General features: G+C 42.1%; 1 protein-coding gene across 2 annotated transcripts in view; it reads right to left on the reverse strand.

Annotated features, from left to right (window-relative positions):
- Nucleotides 1–19,207, reverse strand: part of LOC311000765 (transcriptional regulator Myc-1-like) — a 294,713-nt gene that overhangs the window by 194,585 nt on the left and 80,921 nt on the right. Inside the window, exon 4 of one of the 2 annotated variants that reach the window (XR_014596102.1) lies at nt 12,874–13,094. The gene's annotated coding sequence lies outside the window, so the exon portion shown is untranslated. Of the gene's footprint in view, nt 1–12,775; nt 13,095–19,207 lie in introns of those variants that run through there. The other variant, XR_014596103.1, reaches the window with a different exon arrangement.

The following is a 19,207-nucleotide window of genomic DNA, read 5'->3' on the forward strand; positions in this document are numbered from 1 at the left end:
TAAAGCTAAAGAAGCTAAGATGTGATAACTTGACATCTATCTATCTTGGTTTAAGCCTAAACAACCAAGTTGAGCTAAGTTGAGATAAATTAAGCTAAAATAAACACAATTGAGCTAAACTAAGCAAAGACAACCAAAACCAAGACATAAATAAACCCAGTGAACCTAAAATAAACTAAACTGAGATTAAACAAACCAAGATAAATAAACAAAATTAAGGCAACCTAAACTTATCTAAATTATTCCAAGCTGAAATTTACTAAATAATCAAACAAAGCTAAGCTAATATAAACTGAACTAAGCCATTATAAGATAGTGCTGGTTTTGGCTTTATATTTCCAGATATAACATCGATTTATAACATTTCTTGTTTATATATTGCTTTTGGTTCCTCAGGTGGTTTCCTGCTGACGGTGCTGAGTCGTGTGTCGGGGCCTTCTAGTTTAATTTGAGGAAACGAAAGCCGCTCATAACGAACCTGCAACTGCAGAAAGTCACACTTCAGATCCTCCTCTGGGTTTGGCCACAGTTTCATCTCTCTCTGTCTGTGTGTGTAAAAAACCGTGATTATCACAGTAGCTGCTGTATAGTTTTAACAGCGAAGAGACTTCCTCCTCTCCGCTGCTGCTGGCTGGCTGCTGCATGATATCGTTGTTACTAATCTCCAGTCTGGTCTGGGGGAGTTTCCCCGAGTTCACATCAGTGACAGAGGAAACAAAACAGTGAGAGGAAGAAGGCGACATATTAAAAATACAAGTTCTCAGAGTGAGGAGGAGGAAGAGGAGGAGGAGGAGGAGGAAGAAGAGGAGGAGGAGGAAGTCTTTACAGCAGCGTAGTGAGAGGTGTGTTCAGGGTTTTGAAGTTTCTAGGAGCTGAATCAGCCCAACGAACGAACGAACGAGGCTTCAACAAACATGAAGAGACATGATGATCCATCTATCACTGTCAGCTTTTCCTCACTCACAGAAACACACACACTCATACACACTCACACACACATATATACACACAAACACACACGCCCTCCTTCCTTCATAATGGCCAGTACTAAGTCAACTGCGTTTCTAAAAATACAGGACTCGCCCCTACGAGGCTCTGGGGAGCAGATCGAGTCACTCCCTGCTGCTGCTGCTGCTCGAGGCTTTTTGGTGGCTGGAGGTTTGAAAAGTTTCCCCTCAGACCATACATGGAGCCCTGAGAGCAGGAGGAGGAGGAGGAGGAGGAGGAGGAGGAGGAGGAGGAGGAAGGGCTGAGTCCTGACAAATACACAAACATTAACACATGAACATGAACACAACAGGCAGCTACTGTTGTCGGTGTAGGCTACGACCGACCGTCTGGGAAACTCATGTTCCTCAAACGCATCAACAAACTTTACTGATGTTTCTTCAAGAACCAAAAATAAAAAGTTAAAAACTGTTAAATCTAAATGATTATAGGTCACCTGTAGATGGAAGAAGCTCAGTGAATGACCTCTGACCTCTGACCTCAGCAGAAACATCTACACTTCTTCTTGTTCTTGTTCTTCAGGGCTCAGGAGCAGCTGGATGGAAACATCACACGATGCGTTCAAGTGTTTAATTCACATCTTACCCCCATGGACACATGATCAGACTGAAGACCCTCTGTCTTTGTGTTGCCTCGGACAAAACTTAATACATTTTATTCACTATTTGTCTCTTTGTGTAGATTTTTGTCTCTTTGTGTTCACTTTTAGTGTCTATCTTCACCATTTGTCTCTTTGTTTTGTCTATTTGTGTCTTTATGTTCACTATTTGTGTCTTTATGTTCACTATTAGTCTCTTTATGTTCACTATTTGACTCTTTATGTTCACTATTTGTCTCTTTATGTTCACTATTTGACTCTTTATGTTCACTATTTGTCTGTTTATGTTCACTATTTGACTCTTTATGTTCACTATTTGTCTCTTTATGTTCATTATTTGTCTCTTTATGTTCACTATTTGACTCTTTATGTTCACTATTTGTCTCTTTATGTTCACTATTTGACTCTTTATGTTCACTATTTGACTCTTTATGTTCACTATTTGTCTCTTTATGTTCACTATTTGTCTCTTTATGTTCACCATTTGTCTCTTTATGTTCATTATTTGTCTCTTTATGTTCACTATTTGACTCTTTATGTTCACTATTTGTCTCTTTATGTTCACTCTTTGACTCTTTATGTTCACTATTTGACTCCATGTTCACTATTTTTCTCCATGTTCACTATTTATCTCTTTATGTTTATTATTTGTCTCTTTATGTTCACTATTTGTCTCTTTATGTTCATTATTTGTCTCTTTATGTTCACTATTTGTCTCTTTATGTTCATTATTTGTCTCTTTATGTTCACTATTTGTCTCTTTATGTTCACTATTTGACTCTTTATGTTCACTATTTGTCTCTTTATGTTCACTATTTGTCTCTTTATGTTCACTATTTGACTCATTATGTTCACTATTTGTCTCTTTATGTTCACTATTTGTCTCTTTATGTTCACTATTTGACTCCATGTTCACTATTCGTCCCCCTGCATTCACTCCTTGCCTCCATGTTGTCTCTTTGCATCTTCATGTTCTTGGTTCTCCATCTTGGAAACTACAGGAAAGCGACCGGGAGGTAAAACTTGAAGCTGCGTCTGAGACGTGGACAGACTCGGTGAGTGTGGAGGACACACCTGTACCTGACAGACAGGTCGGTATGTGTTACTGCAGCAGCTGCAGCGTCGGCCTCGGGCCTCGGGCCACGTCTTTACGTCTGCAGCAGGAATCTGCTCCTCTGCAGCTTTGAGCCAAACAACTGAAGAGCGCGAAAAGAGAGAAACAGAAAGAGTAAGAGAGAGAGAGAGAGAGAGAGAGAGAGAGTCTTCCTGCTCAGGATCAAAACAAATATTTGCCGTTGGTCGTCGGTCGGCTTCGGGGCGGAAATGTGAAGAATGAGGAAGTGCTGGTGTGTTTGTGTGGAGCGAGGGAGCGAGGCAGCGCGGCGCGGCGGGCAGCAGCCTGCAGCCTGCAGCCTCTCCAACATGTCCACCGGCCAAGATCGCTCTGCACACTTCCTGTTTTTCTCCACAGCTTCACATTCAGTCTGAAAACAGAAGCAGAAAAACCCCCCCGTGAGACGAGACGTTCAAGGCCTCGACTGTGAATCAGACAGAGCAGCGAAAGTGCAAAGCGCTGACGACGACGGACAGACACGAGCTCAGACTGGGCCATGTTGGTTTATTACATATTAATATGATGTAAAATAAAATAAAATCGACCTTTCTGGTTGGCTGGCTGGCTGACGTCCTGCGGGGGATTGGTCCATTTTTACCCCGCCGGTTCTGGACGCGCAGGTTTAACAGGTTTAACAATAACTAAACTACAATACAAAAAGCTAGGCTAAAGCAGGCTAAAATAATCTGGGTTAGACTAATCTTAACTAGGATAAAAATAACTAAGACAGGGGCTAACAAAACTACAAAATACAATAAGATAGGCTAAACTAAGCTAAACTAAAATAACATAAGCTAAGATGTGATAACTTGACCTATCTATCTATCCATCTGGGTTTAAATAAGTTTAACTAAACTAAACTAAGACAAATAAAGCTAAAGAAGCTAAGATGTGATAACATCAATCTATCTTGGTTTAACTAAGATAAACTAAGCCTAAATAAGCAAGTTGAGCTAAGTTAAGATAAATTAAGCTAAAATAAACACAATTGAGCTAAACTAATCAAAGACGACCTAAACCAAGACATAAATAGCTACACCCAGCAAACCTAAAATAAACTAAACTGAGATTAAATCATTTTTAATTGGTCCATTTTTACCCCGCCGGTTCTGGACGCGCAGGTTTAACAGGTTCTGTTTGTGGACATGTTGGTAACGATGTGTCACATTTCACATCCTGTCTGTCCTCGGCGTCGGCAGCAGCAGCAGCAGCAGCAGCAGCAGCAGCAGCAGCTGTCCTCGCGCTCTCCTCCTATTCATTCATAATGATTATAATAATAAAACAGCGTAGGCTATATGATTAAAGCTCACAGACATTTGTGTCTTTTCTTCGTCTTATTCTGTCAATCAAACAGCTCAATAAACAGAAAACCAGGTTGTCTTGTGTTTGTCTTTTTGTTCTATACGTTCTAACACATTCACAGACAGACAGAGAGACATTGATCTCTGTCGTCCGTCCTCTGTCAGGATGAGTGACGGCTTCAGAGCAGAACATCTGCAGCATACTTTAATCTAGATGCTTCAGTCCATAGAGGACGGACTGACGGATGGACGGACGGACGGATGGACATACAGAGGGACGGAGACAGAGAAGGTCAGAAGGTCGACGACATTCAACTCCTCCCGTTTTTTCACGGTGAGGAGGATGAAGAGGAGAGGAACAAACTGCTGCTGCAGCTCGACCTCTCTGAGACGGAGCCAATCAATCCATACGACCTCTTCCTCCATGTCCACACACACACACACACACACACACACACACACACACACACACACACACACACACACACACACGGTTCAGGAAGGGAGGGGTGGTCGAGGTAATTTGAGATGCATTTCCTGGAGTCTCATAAAGCAGAAGACTGAGGACCAGCGGCGGTTTTCCTCTGGGTCCTAAAGTCCCTCAGAAAACACAGAGATGAGATGAATGAGACCTTCAACCTTCAGCTCTGTCCTCAGCACCGGTCCGTCCCTCCACAGTCAGTCTGAGTCCTTTTTGTCTTTGTCTTATAGAATAAATATCATAAAATCGTCTCTTTTAAAGCTCCATGTTTCTCCTTCTGAGTTTTTTTTTTTTTTTTTTTTTTTATGGAGGGTTGATCCATGAGAAGATCTAAAAACCATCTCTGTGTAGTTTTCTTCTCATCTCTCAGCTTCTCTCTGGAGCTCTAGAAACAACAGGTCAGTGTCAGCCAATCAGAAGAGAGGAGGAAGCTCTGAGCCTCTCTTCTGATTGGCTGACTGTTTCCTAAAGTGATCCAATTAAAAAACAGAGCAGATTTCAGATTTAAACACTCAGAGAAACTGAATCCTGCTAAATTGTTTTTGGATGGATGGATGGTGGGTCCAGGTGGTGGTGAGGGGGCGGGGCTTAGTTGTGACATCACAAAGAGACAGGAAGTCCTGACGGCTGGTTTTAAGGCTCAGTTTCTGAATCCAGGCTGTGTGCATTTCTCTGTGGACTGAGGCTTTGATACTTTCACAGTATTAATATAGAACCTAGAGCTGCTTTATAATCACACTACACATGGACATCTACCTTTATACTGTATGGAGCTTTAACACAAACATCTACCTTTATACTGTATGGAGCTTTAACACAAACATCTACCTTTATACTGTATGGAGCTTTAATACAAACATCTACCTTTATACTGTATGGAGCTTTAACACAAACATCTACCTTTATACTGTATGGAGCTTTAATACAAACATCTACCTTTATACTGTATGGAGCTTTAATACAAACATCTACCTTTATACTGTATGGAGCTTTAATACAAACATCTACCTTTATACTGTATGGAGCTTTAACACAAACATCTACCTTTATACTGTATGGAGCTTTAATACAAACATCTACCTTTATACTGTATGGAGCTTTAACACAAACATCTACCTTTATACTGTATGGAGCTTTAACACAAACATCTACCTTTATACTGTATGGAGCTTTAATACAAACATCTACCTTTATACTGTATGGAGCTTTAATACAAACATCTACCTTTATTTTGAAGGAGCTTTAATACAAACATCTACCTTTATTTTGAAGGAGCTTTAACACAAACATCTACCTTTATGCCGTATGGAGCTTTAACACAAACATCTACCTTTATACTGTATGGAGCTTTAATACAAACATCTACCTTTATACTGTATGGAGCTTTAACACAAACATCTACCTTTATACTGTATGGAGCTTTAACACAAACATCTACCTTTATACTGTATGGAGCTTTAATACAAACATCTACCTTTATACTGTATGGAGCTTTAATACAAACATCTACCTTTATTTTGAAGGAGCTTTAATACAAACATCTACCTTTATTTTGAAGGAGCTTTAACACAAACATCTACCTTTATACTGTATGGAGCTTTAATACAAACATCTACCTTTATACTGTATGGAGCTTTAATACAAACATCTACCTTTATACTGTATGGAGCTTTAATACAAACATCTACCTTTATACTGTATGGAGCTTTAACACAAACATCTACCTTTATACTGTATGGAGCTTTAATACAAACATCTACCTTTATACTGTATGGAGCTTTAACACAAACATCTACCTTTATACTGTATGGAGCTTTAACACAAACATCTACCTTTATACTGTATGGAGCTTTAACACAAACATCTACCTTTATACTGTATGGAGCTTTAACACAAACATCTACCTTTATACTGTATGGAGCTTTAATACAAACATCTACCTTTATACTGTATGGAGCTTTAACACAAACATCTACCTTTATACTGTATGGAGCTTTAACACAAACATCTACCTTTATACTGTATGGAGCTTTAATACAAACATCTACCTTTATACTGTATGGAGCTTTAATACAAACATCTACCTTTATTTTGAAGGAGCTTTAATACAAACATCTACCTTTATTTTGAAGGAGCTTTAACACAAACATCTACCTTTATGCCGTATGGAGCTTTAACACAAACATCTACCTTTATACTGTATGGAGCTTTAATACAAACATCTACCTTTATACTGTATGGAGCTTTAACACAAACATCTACCTTTATACTGTATGGAGCTTTAACACAAACATCTACCTTTATACTGTATGGAGCTTTAATACAAACATCTACCTTTATACTGTATGGAGCTTTAATACAAACATCTACCTTTATTTTGAAGGAGCTTTAATACAAACATCTACCTTTATTTTGAAGGAGCTTTAATACAAACATCTACCTTTATGCCATATGGAGCTTTAAAGGAATAGTTCACCAAAAAAAATGAAATTCAGTTAACAAAATCTTTATATGAGAGTAATAGGGCCCGACACAAAAACGTCCATAAAACTACACAACTACACATTCAATATTCCTCCACACTGCTCGTCCACTGCAATCCAAGTGTCCTGAAGGGAGATAGTCCAGAGTTTACTGGAGACAACCTCATTTAGGACATTTTTACAGCCTCAACAGTCCTGGATTGAATTTGCCTGGCATGCGCTCTCACGTTCACGCGATTCACTCGAGCATCGTGTGAACGTGACAGCGCCCCCCAGGCAAGGATTTTGTTGGACTAGGAACCGGCCTCCCGGGTCTCCAGATGCACATTGAGGAATAAAAAACTACTCCGGAGTATTCATCAGCATGAGGGGTGAGTCAATAATGACGAATGATGAATTTCATTTTTTGGTGAACTATGCCTTTAACACAAACATCTACAGTTATACTGTATGGAGCTTGAATAGAAAGTTTGAACTGAACCTATTTTTCAGTTTCGATCTGCTTCCCTCCACCCGCGACCCTCTGACCTCTGACCTTTGACCCTGCAGCAGCATTCGTCAGGTTTTGTGTTTGACTTCGTTCTCACCGTTGAAACCTGACACTTATCTTCTCACCGTCGCTCAGAGCCGGAGGAGTTGAGACTTTTGTTTTCTCTGGACCAGCTCCTGGTTTCAGGTGCACCAGAAACCTGCAGGAACCTGTTTGAGGAGCTGGGGGGGGGGGGGGGGGGGGGGGGGGGGCGAGGAGGGAAACATCCTCAGAAAATGCATGTTATTTCATAGTCAGGTGCAAATACGACTTGACCCTAAAAAAATTCTAACAAAAGGTTTCTCAGCTGTTTTTTATAGTATTAGATGACCTTAATAACATACTAAAAGTTTACCAAAGTTTGACCACTAGAAAAGTGTTATTTTCAAGATGGCGTCCAAAATGGATAGGAAGCCTGAGGAGACACCACAGGTGAATAGGGTAAAATTTTTAACTAACAGATATCACCATGAAACTTCCCTAGTTTATCACTTACATTAAGACAAATATTTTTTGTATTACAAGTTTTGTCAAATTGTATGTTTAAATATGTAAATGAGGCAATGTCTCATTAAATATGCGCTAATTTGCATACATTTCCAGAACCGAAAACTGAACAATGGATAAAGCCACTTTCAAAATTCTTGTTTTATTTTGTTGACATACTATCAGTTTAGTTGGTTTAGTAATGTCGGCATCTTCTGCAAACTGAATTGCCCTATTTGGGATAAATAAAGTTGTTTGATTGATTGATTGATTGATTGATTGATTGATTGATTGATTGATTGATTGATTGATTGATTGATTGATTGATTGATTGATTGATTGATTTCCATGAATGTAAACAAATCAAATTATATACTTTTTAGAAACAAACATAAAACTTTTCCTAAGCAGGACTTAAAGCTGCTAATTAATAAAACTGAAATTAAATAAGTCTCTTGTACAACATTTCTGAATCAGTCCCGTCTCATGACATTATATCACAGTTTAATTCATCCATATCCGTGTCTCTTTCCCCTTTCTACTTCTTTTCCCCTTTTTGTTTCTATTGTTTGATCTGTTTTAGTAATTTTGTATTCGGGGGGAGGGTTTTATATGAACCCTATTATGGGCCCCTTTTCCTCTCCTGTGCAATTATTTGCCTTTGTATTATTAAATATAATCCTTGTTTTTATCATTGTGCATATGAATAATAAAAAAAGTGATTAAGCAGTTTTACTTTAGTTTTTATCTTTGAGGAGTTGACTAGTTTTTATTTGGTCCTAGTTGTAGTTTTTCAGGTTTTAGGAGAAAGCCTCTGTCAGACCTCTAAGCTGATGTTATCTGACTGAACTTTAGTTTGACTTAGTTTTGTTCATTGTAGTTTTTATTTAGTTCTGTTTTTTTTGGGCAAAAAGAGCCATTTTTGTTTTTATTTCAGTTTACTAGATTATTATTTCACTGCTACTTTTAGTTTTAGTGAACTATAACAACCTGCTGTGAATGAGTGGGTTGTCTGTGGGGGTCCTCCGCTCTGTTCAGGTCTCTGACTGACCTCAGGTCTGAGAATCCATCAACACTGTGAGGTCGTACAGACGAGTTCAGCATCACTGAGGCTTCAGCACCTGGAGAGACAGATCCACATGGTCTGAAGCTGCAGGACCAGGACCAAGTCCAGCCCAGTCCAGTCCAGTCCAGTCCAGTTCCAAACGAATCCAGTCCAGTCCTGTCCCAGTCCCAGTCCAGTCCAATCCCAGTCCCAAATGAATCCAGTCTAGTTCAGTCCAGTCCCAAATGAATCCATTCCATTCCAGTCCCAGTCCCAATCCCAATCCCAGTCCCAAAAGAATCCATTCCAGTCCAGTCCAGCCCAGTCCCAAATCTAGTCCAGTCCCAGTCCCAGTCTAAAAATGAATCCAGTCTAGTTCAGTCCAGTCCCAAATGAATCCATTCCAGTCCAGTCCCAGTCCAGTCCAATCCAGTCCCAAATGAATCCAATCCAATCCTGTCCAATCCCAATCCCAGTCCCAAATCTAGTCCAGTCCAGTCCCAGTCCCAAATGAATCCATTTCAGTCTTGTCCAATTCAGACCAGTCCCAGTCCCAAACAAGTCTAGTCCAGTCCAGTCCAGTCCCAGTCTCAATTGAGTCCAGTCCAGTCCTGTCCCAGTCCCAAATGAGTGTTTGGTCCAAACCAATCCAGTCCAGTCCCAGTCTCAATTGAGTCCAGTCCCAGTCCTGTCCCAGTCCCAGAGTGTTTGATCCAAACCAATCCAGTCCAGTCCCAGTCCCAAATGAGTCTAGTCCCAGTCCTGTCCCAGTCCCAGAGTGTTTGATCCAAACCAATCCAGTCCAGTCCCAGTCCCAATTGAGTCCAGTCCAGTACCAAATGAGTCCAGTCCCAGTCCAGTTTAGTCCAGACCAAGTCCAGTCCTCCCCCAGACAAGTCCAGGCCAGTCCAGTCCAGATTCCAGTCCAGACTGGTCCCACATCCATCAGTCAGTGACACTGAGGAGCTCGTTTCCATTAAACGCTCGTTAGAGACTTGAAGAGACTCGTCTGCACATCAGACGCTCGTAACTCAGGAGACAAACAAAACAGGGCCGAGGCTGGAGTCTCTGGAGACGAACAGAGGGACAGAGACAGACAGAGAAACATATACAGTATATTATATATAAAGTATTAAGTAGAGTATAAAATATATAAAGAATATATTTTTTTTAATAGATATTTTTACATATTCTACATGTATCTGGGTTTGGTAGTTTAAAGTCCCTGTAAAGTGAAATTGGAGTTTTGTTTCAAAATATATTAAAAGTGTTCGAAATGTATTGATAAAAACATGCAAAAAGACTCATTTCTGTGCAGTGCTTAATTGTGGAGTTTAAGGTTGAACCGTTTCACTCTGCTTCAGTGGTCAAGGTTTTTAAGGGCGGGCTTACAGAGGGGGACGCCGTGACGCACTGCCGTCCCTACTTTCATAACTCCTCCCATGTACACAGTAACACTATAAGTACTTAAAGAATGCCGACGACGTCTGCTGCCACTGCTGCAGGAGCTGCCGCCGCTGCCGGAGCTACCAGTCCACCAGCGTGGTCTCTTTCTTTGATAAAATAAAATGTGATGCAGACTTATCGGTTCATAATAAAACATTTATTTATTTAAATGTGGTGTTTTTGAACATAGTCTATACAGATCCCAGTCCAGGTGAGGCTCTGCAGCGTCCGTCCCACAGCTAACCGCCACAGCAACGGCTACACCGGCAACAACAATGAAGGCCGCCGCCCTCAGCACACAAATCTCCGCTTGCCCTGATAGCGCGCCTCGGTGGCTAGCGCTAGCCCGGTTCGACGGCTAATGCTAGGCCCGTTCGTCTTGTGCTGACGACGGCGGCCCTCATTGTTGTTGCTGTGTAGCCTTCAAAGCTCCAGTTGCTGTGGCGGTGAGCCGTGGGTCCGATGCTGCAGAGGCTCACCTGGACTGTGGCTCGGGACGAACAGGGCTAGCGTTAGCCGCCGAGCTAACGCATTAGCCGCAGAGCTAACGTTAGCCGTCGAGCTAACGCTATCAGGGCAAGCGGAGATTCGTGTGCTGACGGCAGCGGCCCCAGCATATTTCCCTCACTGCTCAGTGTGTATCCGAGACATTCAGATAAGAGCTGGACTCAGACTCAGGCTCAAGCCCGTAGCTGCTCGGGTACGATGTGACAGTTAGCAGTAGGCCATTTGATTGACAGTTGAAACTTGACGAAGCTCAGTAAGTGGGCGGGGCTTCTGTGCCTGCAGCAGACATCCAGAGCTGAGAGAACTGCCTCATTTAGTCATGATTTTAAAACCTAATTTCACCTACTAAACGAGTTTTTCTAGCATCCAAAATTGGCAGGATGGTTAATAAGACAAATATCTGGGATGTGATTAATTCAGAAGACGAATCTAGTGTCACTTTTCAGGGACTTCAATATTTTCTATTAGATGGATATCACGTGCAGTGGTGTTTCCCGTGGGAGGGGGGGGCGGGCAAACTGAGGGTTTGTGGGTAAAATTCAGAGCATGTAGCAGAGACAGCAAAGGCCTCTGGGAAACGACGACTCTCCTTCACGCTCAACAAACACAGTCGTCACCAACACGACGTCCTGTAACAGAGACAGAACCAGAGAGTCCTCAACGCCCGATAACATCAAAAAGTCCAAAGCTGCTGTAGCTTGTGACTGTTGCTAAGCAACTGCATGGGAGTTACATGAACTTGTAAACAGTGTTTCTACGGAGGCCCTGAAGGTTCAACTCACTGTGACTCCAGGAAACGCTAGAAAAGGCAAAACTTTAGAAAAAACAGTTTGACAAAAAGTCACAGCAGAAGTTTTTTCTGGGGACACGATCAAGTGACGGACCAGGCTAAAGGCTAATGCTAAGCTAACAGTCCATATGTTATACAATAATATGCAAACTGTGTGATACAGACGTCCTAATAAACTAAATAAAGTTGAGCCCTCGGGGCCACCGTAGTTTCCCGAGAGTTGACGCTCTGACTCTTCTAACTTCGTCTAAAGGCCCATTTATGCTCAATGTACGTACAATACGTCCGTTTCAAACGATATTACCGTCACTGCTCACATACAGTAGCCTACTTCCATGCGTCCTTTACGTTGGCATGGGTCAAATGTTTATAACAACAAAAAAGTCAAAAACAAACATGGTGACTGTGGAGGAGGTATTGATAATGTGTCCTGTTAAAAGACAAAAACGACTTCTCTTCAAAAAATTCCACCATTGTTACTTCTCTTCTTCTTCTGGAGCTAGGCTACCTATCGGGTCGTGACAGCAACACTGCCCCCCCGGTTTCCGGTGGTACTGCTCCGTTTGGTCCGACGATCTGTAAGCTTTATGGAAACGTGCAGTACGGACAAAGGGCTCCATCCGTATCCATATACATAATTACCATTGGGCATAAATGGGCCTTAAGATGGAGACTCCATCATTAAAGGTCCAGTGTGTAATATTTGTCAAGGTTTATTGGCAAAATCTGAATATATATTTCACATGGTTTAGCCTCCAGGTAAGATTTCTGACCAATAAGAGAAGAGTTGGTTAGCGCATGGCATTTGTTTACATCTTTGGACGCTTGGAACTGTTGCTGTGTGAACACAAACGACCCCCAACAGTCGTATCGGTTTAGTTGCTGAATCGTAACAAAGCAAATGAACCACAGGTTCTGTTCTAAAAATAGCCTGCACCGACAATTAAAGGGACAACGAGGAGTTTTGTAAAAGTGAAGTGTTTCCACACTACATTTATGAGCCTCCGCACCGTGAAATTCTTTGACCGGCGCAAGACAGACTCATGTTTTCATTCATCAAGAATTAAAGTCAGAGGTTGGAAGACGATCACATACCGTCGTAGTTCCCACCATAAACGGAGATTCGGCGGCGTTATTCTCATGACTCGCCACGAAACCGAAAGTAAAGAAACGCTGGTCGGCTCGCCCAGCATTTCCACCACCACTAATAATAACAAAATAACCATAGAGACAAAACGATATATTTATCGAAAATGGGCCCATTAACAAGTGTGGGTAGCGGAGATTCATCCACATTAATATGAGACTTTTTTATAACCAAATAGAAACTCCTCGTTGTCCCTTTAAGGTAGCGAACCTACTGCTAAGACTATAGGGATTATGGCAGTGGGACCAATTTGCCAAAATGTTGAACTATCCCTTTAACCACAGACCTAATTTGAGGTATTTTACCAAAATCCCATTCAGAAAACGTATTGACGAGGGAACAGGAAGTGCTAGAGGCTCTGACGGAGTTCAGAATTTACTGGCGACTCCATTGGGACACCTGTGTGATGCTGACCTTGACCTTTGACCTTTTGACCTTCATCATCCAATCAGAGGTTAAGATGTCGACCTGAAACCGAGCAGGAAGCAGCAGCAGCGAGTCGGAGCTGCAGATCCGCTGCTGCAGGGCATGCTGGGTAACGGCCCTGCAGCTCTGCAGCCCTCCCTCAGCATGCACCGGCACCGCCACCGCCACCGGCACTGCACTGCACTGGCAGCAGCAGATCGCCATGGCGACAAGCCCAGATTGCCGGTCACCACCACCGCCACAGTGTGAGGTCAGTGTTTCCATGGCGATGGAGCAGATGAACGGTAATCTGTCCTTGTTTTTGCACCGTGGAAACAGGACGGGAGGGAGGAGAGGAGGAGAGGAGGGAGTCGTGAGCGTGTGTGTGTGTGTGTGTGTGTGTGTGTGTGTGTGTGTGTGTGTGTGTGATGTCACTAAAGCTGCAGCCCCCCCCCCCCCCCCCCCCCCCTCCTCTCCTCCCTCTCTCTGCTCCTAATAGCCGACGTGCTCACACTCAGCAGATGGAGCCGCAGCGTCACACACATTTACAAAAAAAAGAAAAAAAAAAGGAAAAGCTGCAGCAGCACAAACCGGGTCACGACTACGAAACAGGACGACAACCGACCGCCGCCACGACGACGACGGGCACGGGCGCCGCTCCACTGCTGCTGCAGGACAGAGGACAGAGGACACACACACACACAGTTACAGGTGGCTGTGTTGACACCTGTGTGACCTGCTGCTGTTTGTTTATATGACACGAGTGAGTACGACGATGATGATGATGATGATGATGATGATGATGATGATGATGATGATGATGATGATGATGATGAAGATGCTCCATTCATTCTCACACAGACGTTCAGCATCCTGCACAATTGTCACTTTTTAATGCAAACGACCTCCATGGTGCTGTTGTATGTTGTTGTTAGTGTTATTATAGCATTTATACTTTTATACTGTTAGATTCTTTTATATGTTTTATACTTTTTAATCTCCATCTTGCTATTATCGACTGTTTTTATTTACTTTATTGTTTATTCTAGGTTTTAACAATGCTGTCCTACTGGAGTTCTTGCAAATCCTTCTCCAATGCAAATGCCAAATAAACTCACTGTGACACTCAGTTATCTACTTTTTATTCTGTCGTTCACTTCTGATTCTGTTTCTGCACCGACACCAGAAAAATCTAATTTCCATGTTTTTTTATTTTATTTTATTTTACCATGTGTTGAAATGACAATAATAAAGATCAGCTGAATCCTTCATTCATTCATTCACTCGACGACGCTGCTGCAGTTCCTCCTCCGGCCTCTAGGTGTCAGTAAAGAGTCGCATGTCGCTGACGTCGCCTCTAATTGGCCACATGATTGATGAGGAAGTCTCTCTTTAGTGCAGCGAGGAGGAGGAAGAGGAAGAGGAGGAGGGGGCGTGGCCTGTGTAACCCCGGGCAACGCCTCCTCCTCCTCCTCCGTAGTGATGTCACAGTGGAAACCGACGACGACGACGACGACAATAAGTTTAAAAGAAAAAAGAAAGAAAAATCTTATTTCAGCTCGACAGATGTTTTTTTTTTGTTGCTGTTGTTGATGTTGTTGTTGCCATGCCGACAGGGAGCAGCAGTGATGATGATGTCGATGCAGGTTTTTTTTGTGTGTGTGTGTTTTTTTTTCTTCGTCTTTGTGCAGCGACTTCAGGAAACGTGTGTGTGTGTGTGTGTGTGTGTGTGTGTGTGTTTCTACAAACTGCAGCGGCTGCACATCGACACCAGCTGCACATTCATCATCTCTGACTCCTCTTTGCTTTTTTCTTTTTCTCCCTCCTCCCTCTCTCTGTTAACACCCCCCCTCCCCTCCCTCCTCCTCCCCCCTTTCCTCCCCTCCTCCTCCCTCCCTCCCTTCTTCTTCCTCCTCCTCCGTCTCTCTGGCATCTTTCAAACGGTGCCGAGGCTCCTGATTGGCCGGCTCGCAGGCAGAGGGGGCGGGGAGCAGCAGCCAATCAGATGCAGGATTCATCTCCCAGCCCCCTCTTACCCCCCTCCCCCCTCCCTCTCCTCCTCTCTCTCCTCCTCCCCTTCACTAGAGCAGTGTAAAAGAGAGTAAGGACACACATTGGTCCAATGAAGCGCCTCCTGGTGGAGGAATATGGGTTTTGCAAAAGAACTGACATCTCTGCATTGTTGGTGAAATGAGCAAGTGTGGTGTTTTCAATAATTTAAGGACATTTATAGATCACCAATGGCATCATCATGGACCCCTTACAGATAAACATTAACACATAGGCGAGTAAAAACCAAAAAAACAAACAAAAAAACCAGTTTTCTACATTAATGTTTCAATCTACATTTTGTAATAAACTAATTCTAAGTATAATTTGATATGACCAAGACACCTAAAAACAAAAACACGGCCGTTTTCATCCATTTAGAAGCAAGTGGGCAACACACATTCAATACATTAGAGTGAATGGGTTTTCTGGGCGCTTTTATTTGCAATACCCACATCCTGCCACTAGGGGCGCAAAACCCTTAAACCCTTATTACCACGGGAGTCAATGGTGGTGTCGTTACTCCCTTCACCTCCCTCCTCCCTTTGAAAAACCCAGCATGAATATTCACCCCCCTCCCCTCCCTCCCCTCCTCTATATATACCATAAACACCCTCCTCCCCCTCCCCCCCTCCCCCCTCCCATCCTGCCTAAATAAAAAAATCCCCTCAGAGATTTAAATCTGCCTCCTCCTCCTCCTCCTCCTTCCTCTGCAGCCTGAGTCTCAACATGGAGGGACGGCCGCGCGCTTTGTGTCGCTCACACAATGGACTCCAACACCCCTCCCCTCCCCAAATCCCTCCTCCTCCCCTTCCCCTCTCCCTCTCTCTTTGCAGATTTGAGGTTGCAGTGCAGCAGCCTCTCTGCTATAAATAACTCGGCGGCCATCTTATCTTTTCTTTTCTTTTCTGTTTTTTTTTTTTTGTTTGCTCTGCTGAGAAGAGGAGGGAGGGGGGAGGAAGGGAGGGGTGGGGGGGTTATAGATATGATGAGGGTCACATGACTGATGAAATTAGACGAAGGCCTTTAAATCTCTAGTGTGAACAGGTACACACACACACACACACACACACACACACACACACGTTCCTGTATCATGCGTCACATATAAATGTTCATGTCCTCTACACGTCTACATACATGTACATGATGTGTTTATTATAAAATACATGTGAACATTTAGAATAAACACTGGTAACACGTTACAATAAGGGCTAACCCTTATTTAACATTAGTTAGTACATAATTAAGCATTAATTAACTGTTTACAGATACATTAACAATCATTGTTATTATGTATTACTTAGGATAAGGAAACACATTAATTAATGTAGCCTATTAGTAAGCAGTTAATTAATGTTTATTACTCAAAGTTAGTTAAAGTTGAATAATGTAATTAGTTATCATTAATATCTGCATTACTCAGCATTAATTAACACATTAGTTTATATATTAATGCTTAATAATGCACTTACTAACGTTAATTAAGGGACCCTTATTGTAGTAAGTGTTACCTAAACATTATATATTTATAATTAAAACATTAAAATCTTTGTTTATATACAGTATTTTTCCTAATAAGTTCAAATGTGTATTTAGACTCTTCTATAACATCAACACACTGATATTGTGTCATAACATATTTATATATTATATAAAATCTGTCAATAAAACAGTTTCCTTTTATTCTAAATTTGTTTTAAATGGAGTTCTTATTATTATTCCTTTTTTATTATAGTGTCTATGTTTAACTATATTATATTTTTACACCTGTACAGTTCATAAATGTGCTGAAAGAAAACCAGACCTGTATGCATTTTTAATGTGTCATGACTTGGTGTGATTTTAGATGTATTGTACATTTTATAGTGTTGTTATGTAATTTTGATGTATTTCGTCTTACCTTCGGGAGTTGGAAACTAAACATTAGCTGTAATCTCTGTATGCAGAACATCAGTCACAGTGACTTGTTTGTAACGAGTGGAAGTGTCACTATGTTAATTAACCTGCATTGTCCCTATCAAATAAACTGAATTAAATTAAATAAATAAACTAACTGTGACTTTTTGCTACACACATGTGCTGGTTTAATATTTGACTTTTACACGTGTGACTTGTCCTAATGAAATAAAACCGTGTTCAGTAAATTGACTCAGACTTGATGATCAGCTGTGTTACCAGGTGTCATCACAGTCACTGCAGAGTCGACACACATCATCACTCATCAGCCGAGGTGCATTCTGGGTAACGTAGTTCCTCCATGTTAGACAGCAGCCGTTTGCTTTTCCTGTTTAAACGTGGAAATGTAAAGAAAAAACATAAAGAGTTAAAAAGAAACAAAGAGTTGAGCTGAGGAACTGATGCAGGTCAAGCACTTTCAATCCAATTAACTTTTATTATTATTATTTATATTATATTCTAGTCTTAGTCCAGTGTGTGTGTGTCCACCATGTCTCCGTGTCCTTCATCATGTGACGAGGAGGAGGAGGAGGAAGAGGAGGAAGAGGAGGAGGAGGAGGAGGAGGAAGAGGAGGAAGAGGATGGGGGGGAGGACACCGTCACCTTGACCGTCAACGTCTTCATGTAAATGTGACTCAGACAGTTTCCTGCTCCGAGGTCGACGACGGCTCATTAATATTCATGATGTCATATGTTAATGAGCTTGCTGAGGCCACGCCCCCTCAGAGCGCCGAGGCCACGCCCCCTCAGAGCGCCGAGGCCACGCCCCCTCAGAGCGCCGAGGCCACGCCCCCTCAGAGCGCCGCCGTCTGGGTTTCACCTTGTCCACACGTCCGTCTCTCTGTCTCAGGCTACAGACGCCCAGATCAGATTTTTTAGGGGTCGAGAGGTCAAATGTTTTCTGGAGAAGTGTGAACACTCAAATCACATCTGGTCCAGATCAGATTCTTTTAAATCTGATTCAGACGGTTTCCATACATGATCCTGAATCAGATCCAGATCTGTTTTTTCCAATGCGACCTCAGTGTGAACAGCTAAAAGTGGATTTGATGCAACTTTACGTCATTTTACAGTGTTTCCTCTTGGATCTTTTTATGCAGCAGCGGCGGTTGCAGCATCATTGTGTGTGTTTAGCGACAACAGAGCAGCTGTAGTGAGAACGTGAGGCTGAAGGAGAGGAGATTAGAAATTTTAAAAAAGGGCACGTGGTGTTAAACTATGGGCTGTAAAAACCCTGTTGATGTTGTTTCTTACTGAAGCCAGAGCGGGTTGAGACGCTTTAGGAGGTTTAATATACAGTATCGGGTTAGTTCAGAACCACAAACCGTTCACACTGTGGAATCTGATACAGGCCACATTATAACGGCTCATGTGAACCAGCAAACAATCGGATCTGAGCAAAAAATCTGAAATTGAGCATTAAAGAGAGAGAAAGAGTCCCCTGTCCCTCATCAAACTCATCAAATACACAATCCAACAACTCCACAACGCTCTGGTGGACAAGTTGTGAGCTGCACATTCACCACACTATGAGATAATAACACAACGTTACCACACAGAGTTGTTTTAGAGGGAAATGCAGCCGGAACTACATTCCAGACACGGCTGCTGGGCGGAGGGATTTCAGAAGAGAAAGTAGTTCAGAGTATTTGCTTCATGTGTCGTAATGACCCAATAGTTTATTTTCCTAGCATAGATTTCATTACATCATAATCTAGGTGAATCTACACATGCTCACCCTCTCATATACAATTATTTTACACTTATACATACTCATAATTTTATTTTGGCACTTGTATTGCTTTCTTTTTTGTTGTTGTTGAATTGTTTTTGAATCTTTTGTGTATTTTTCCAGGGAG

Source organism: Trachurus trachurus, assembly GCF_905171665.1.
Source record: "Trachurus trachurus genome assembly, chromosome: 17".
NCBI lineage: Eukaryota > Metazoa > Chordata > Actinopteri > Carangiformes > Carangidae > Trachurus > Trachurus trachurus.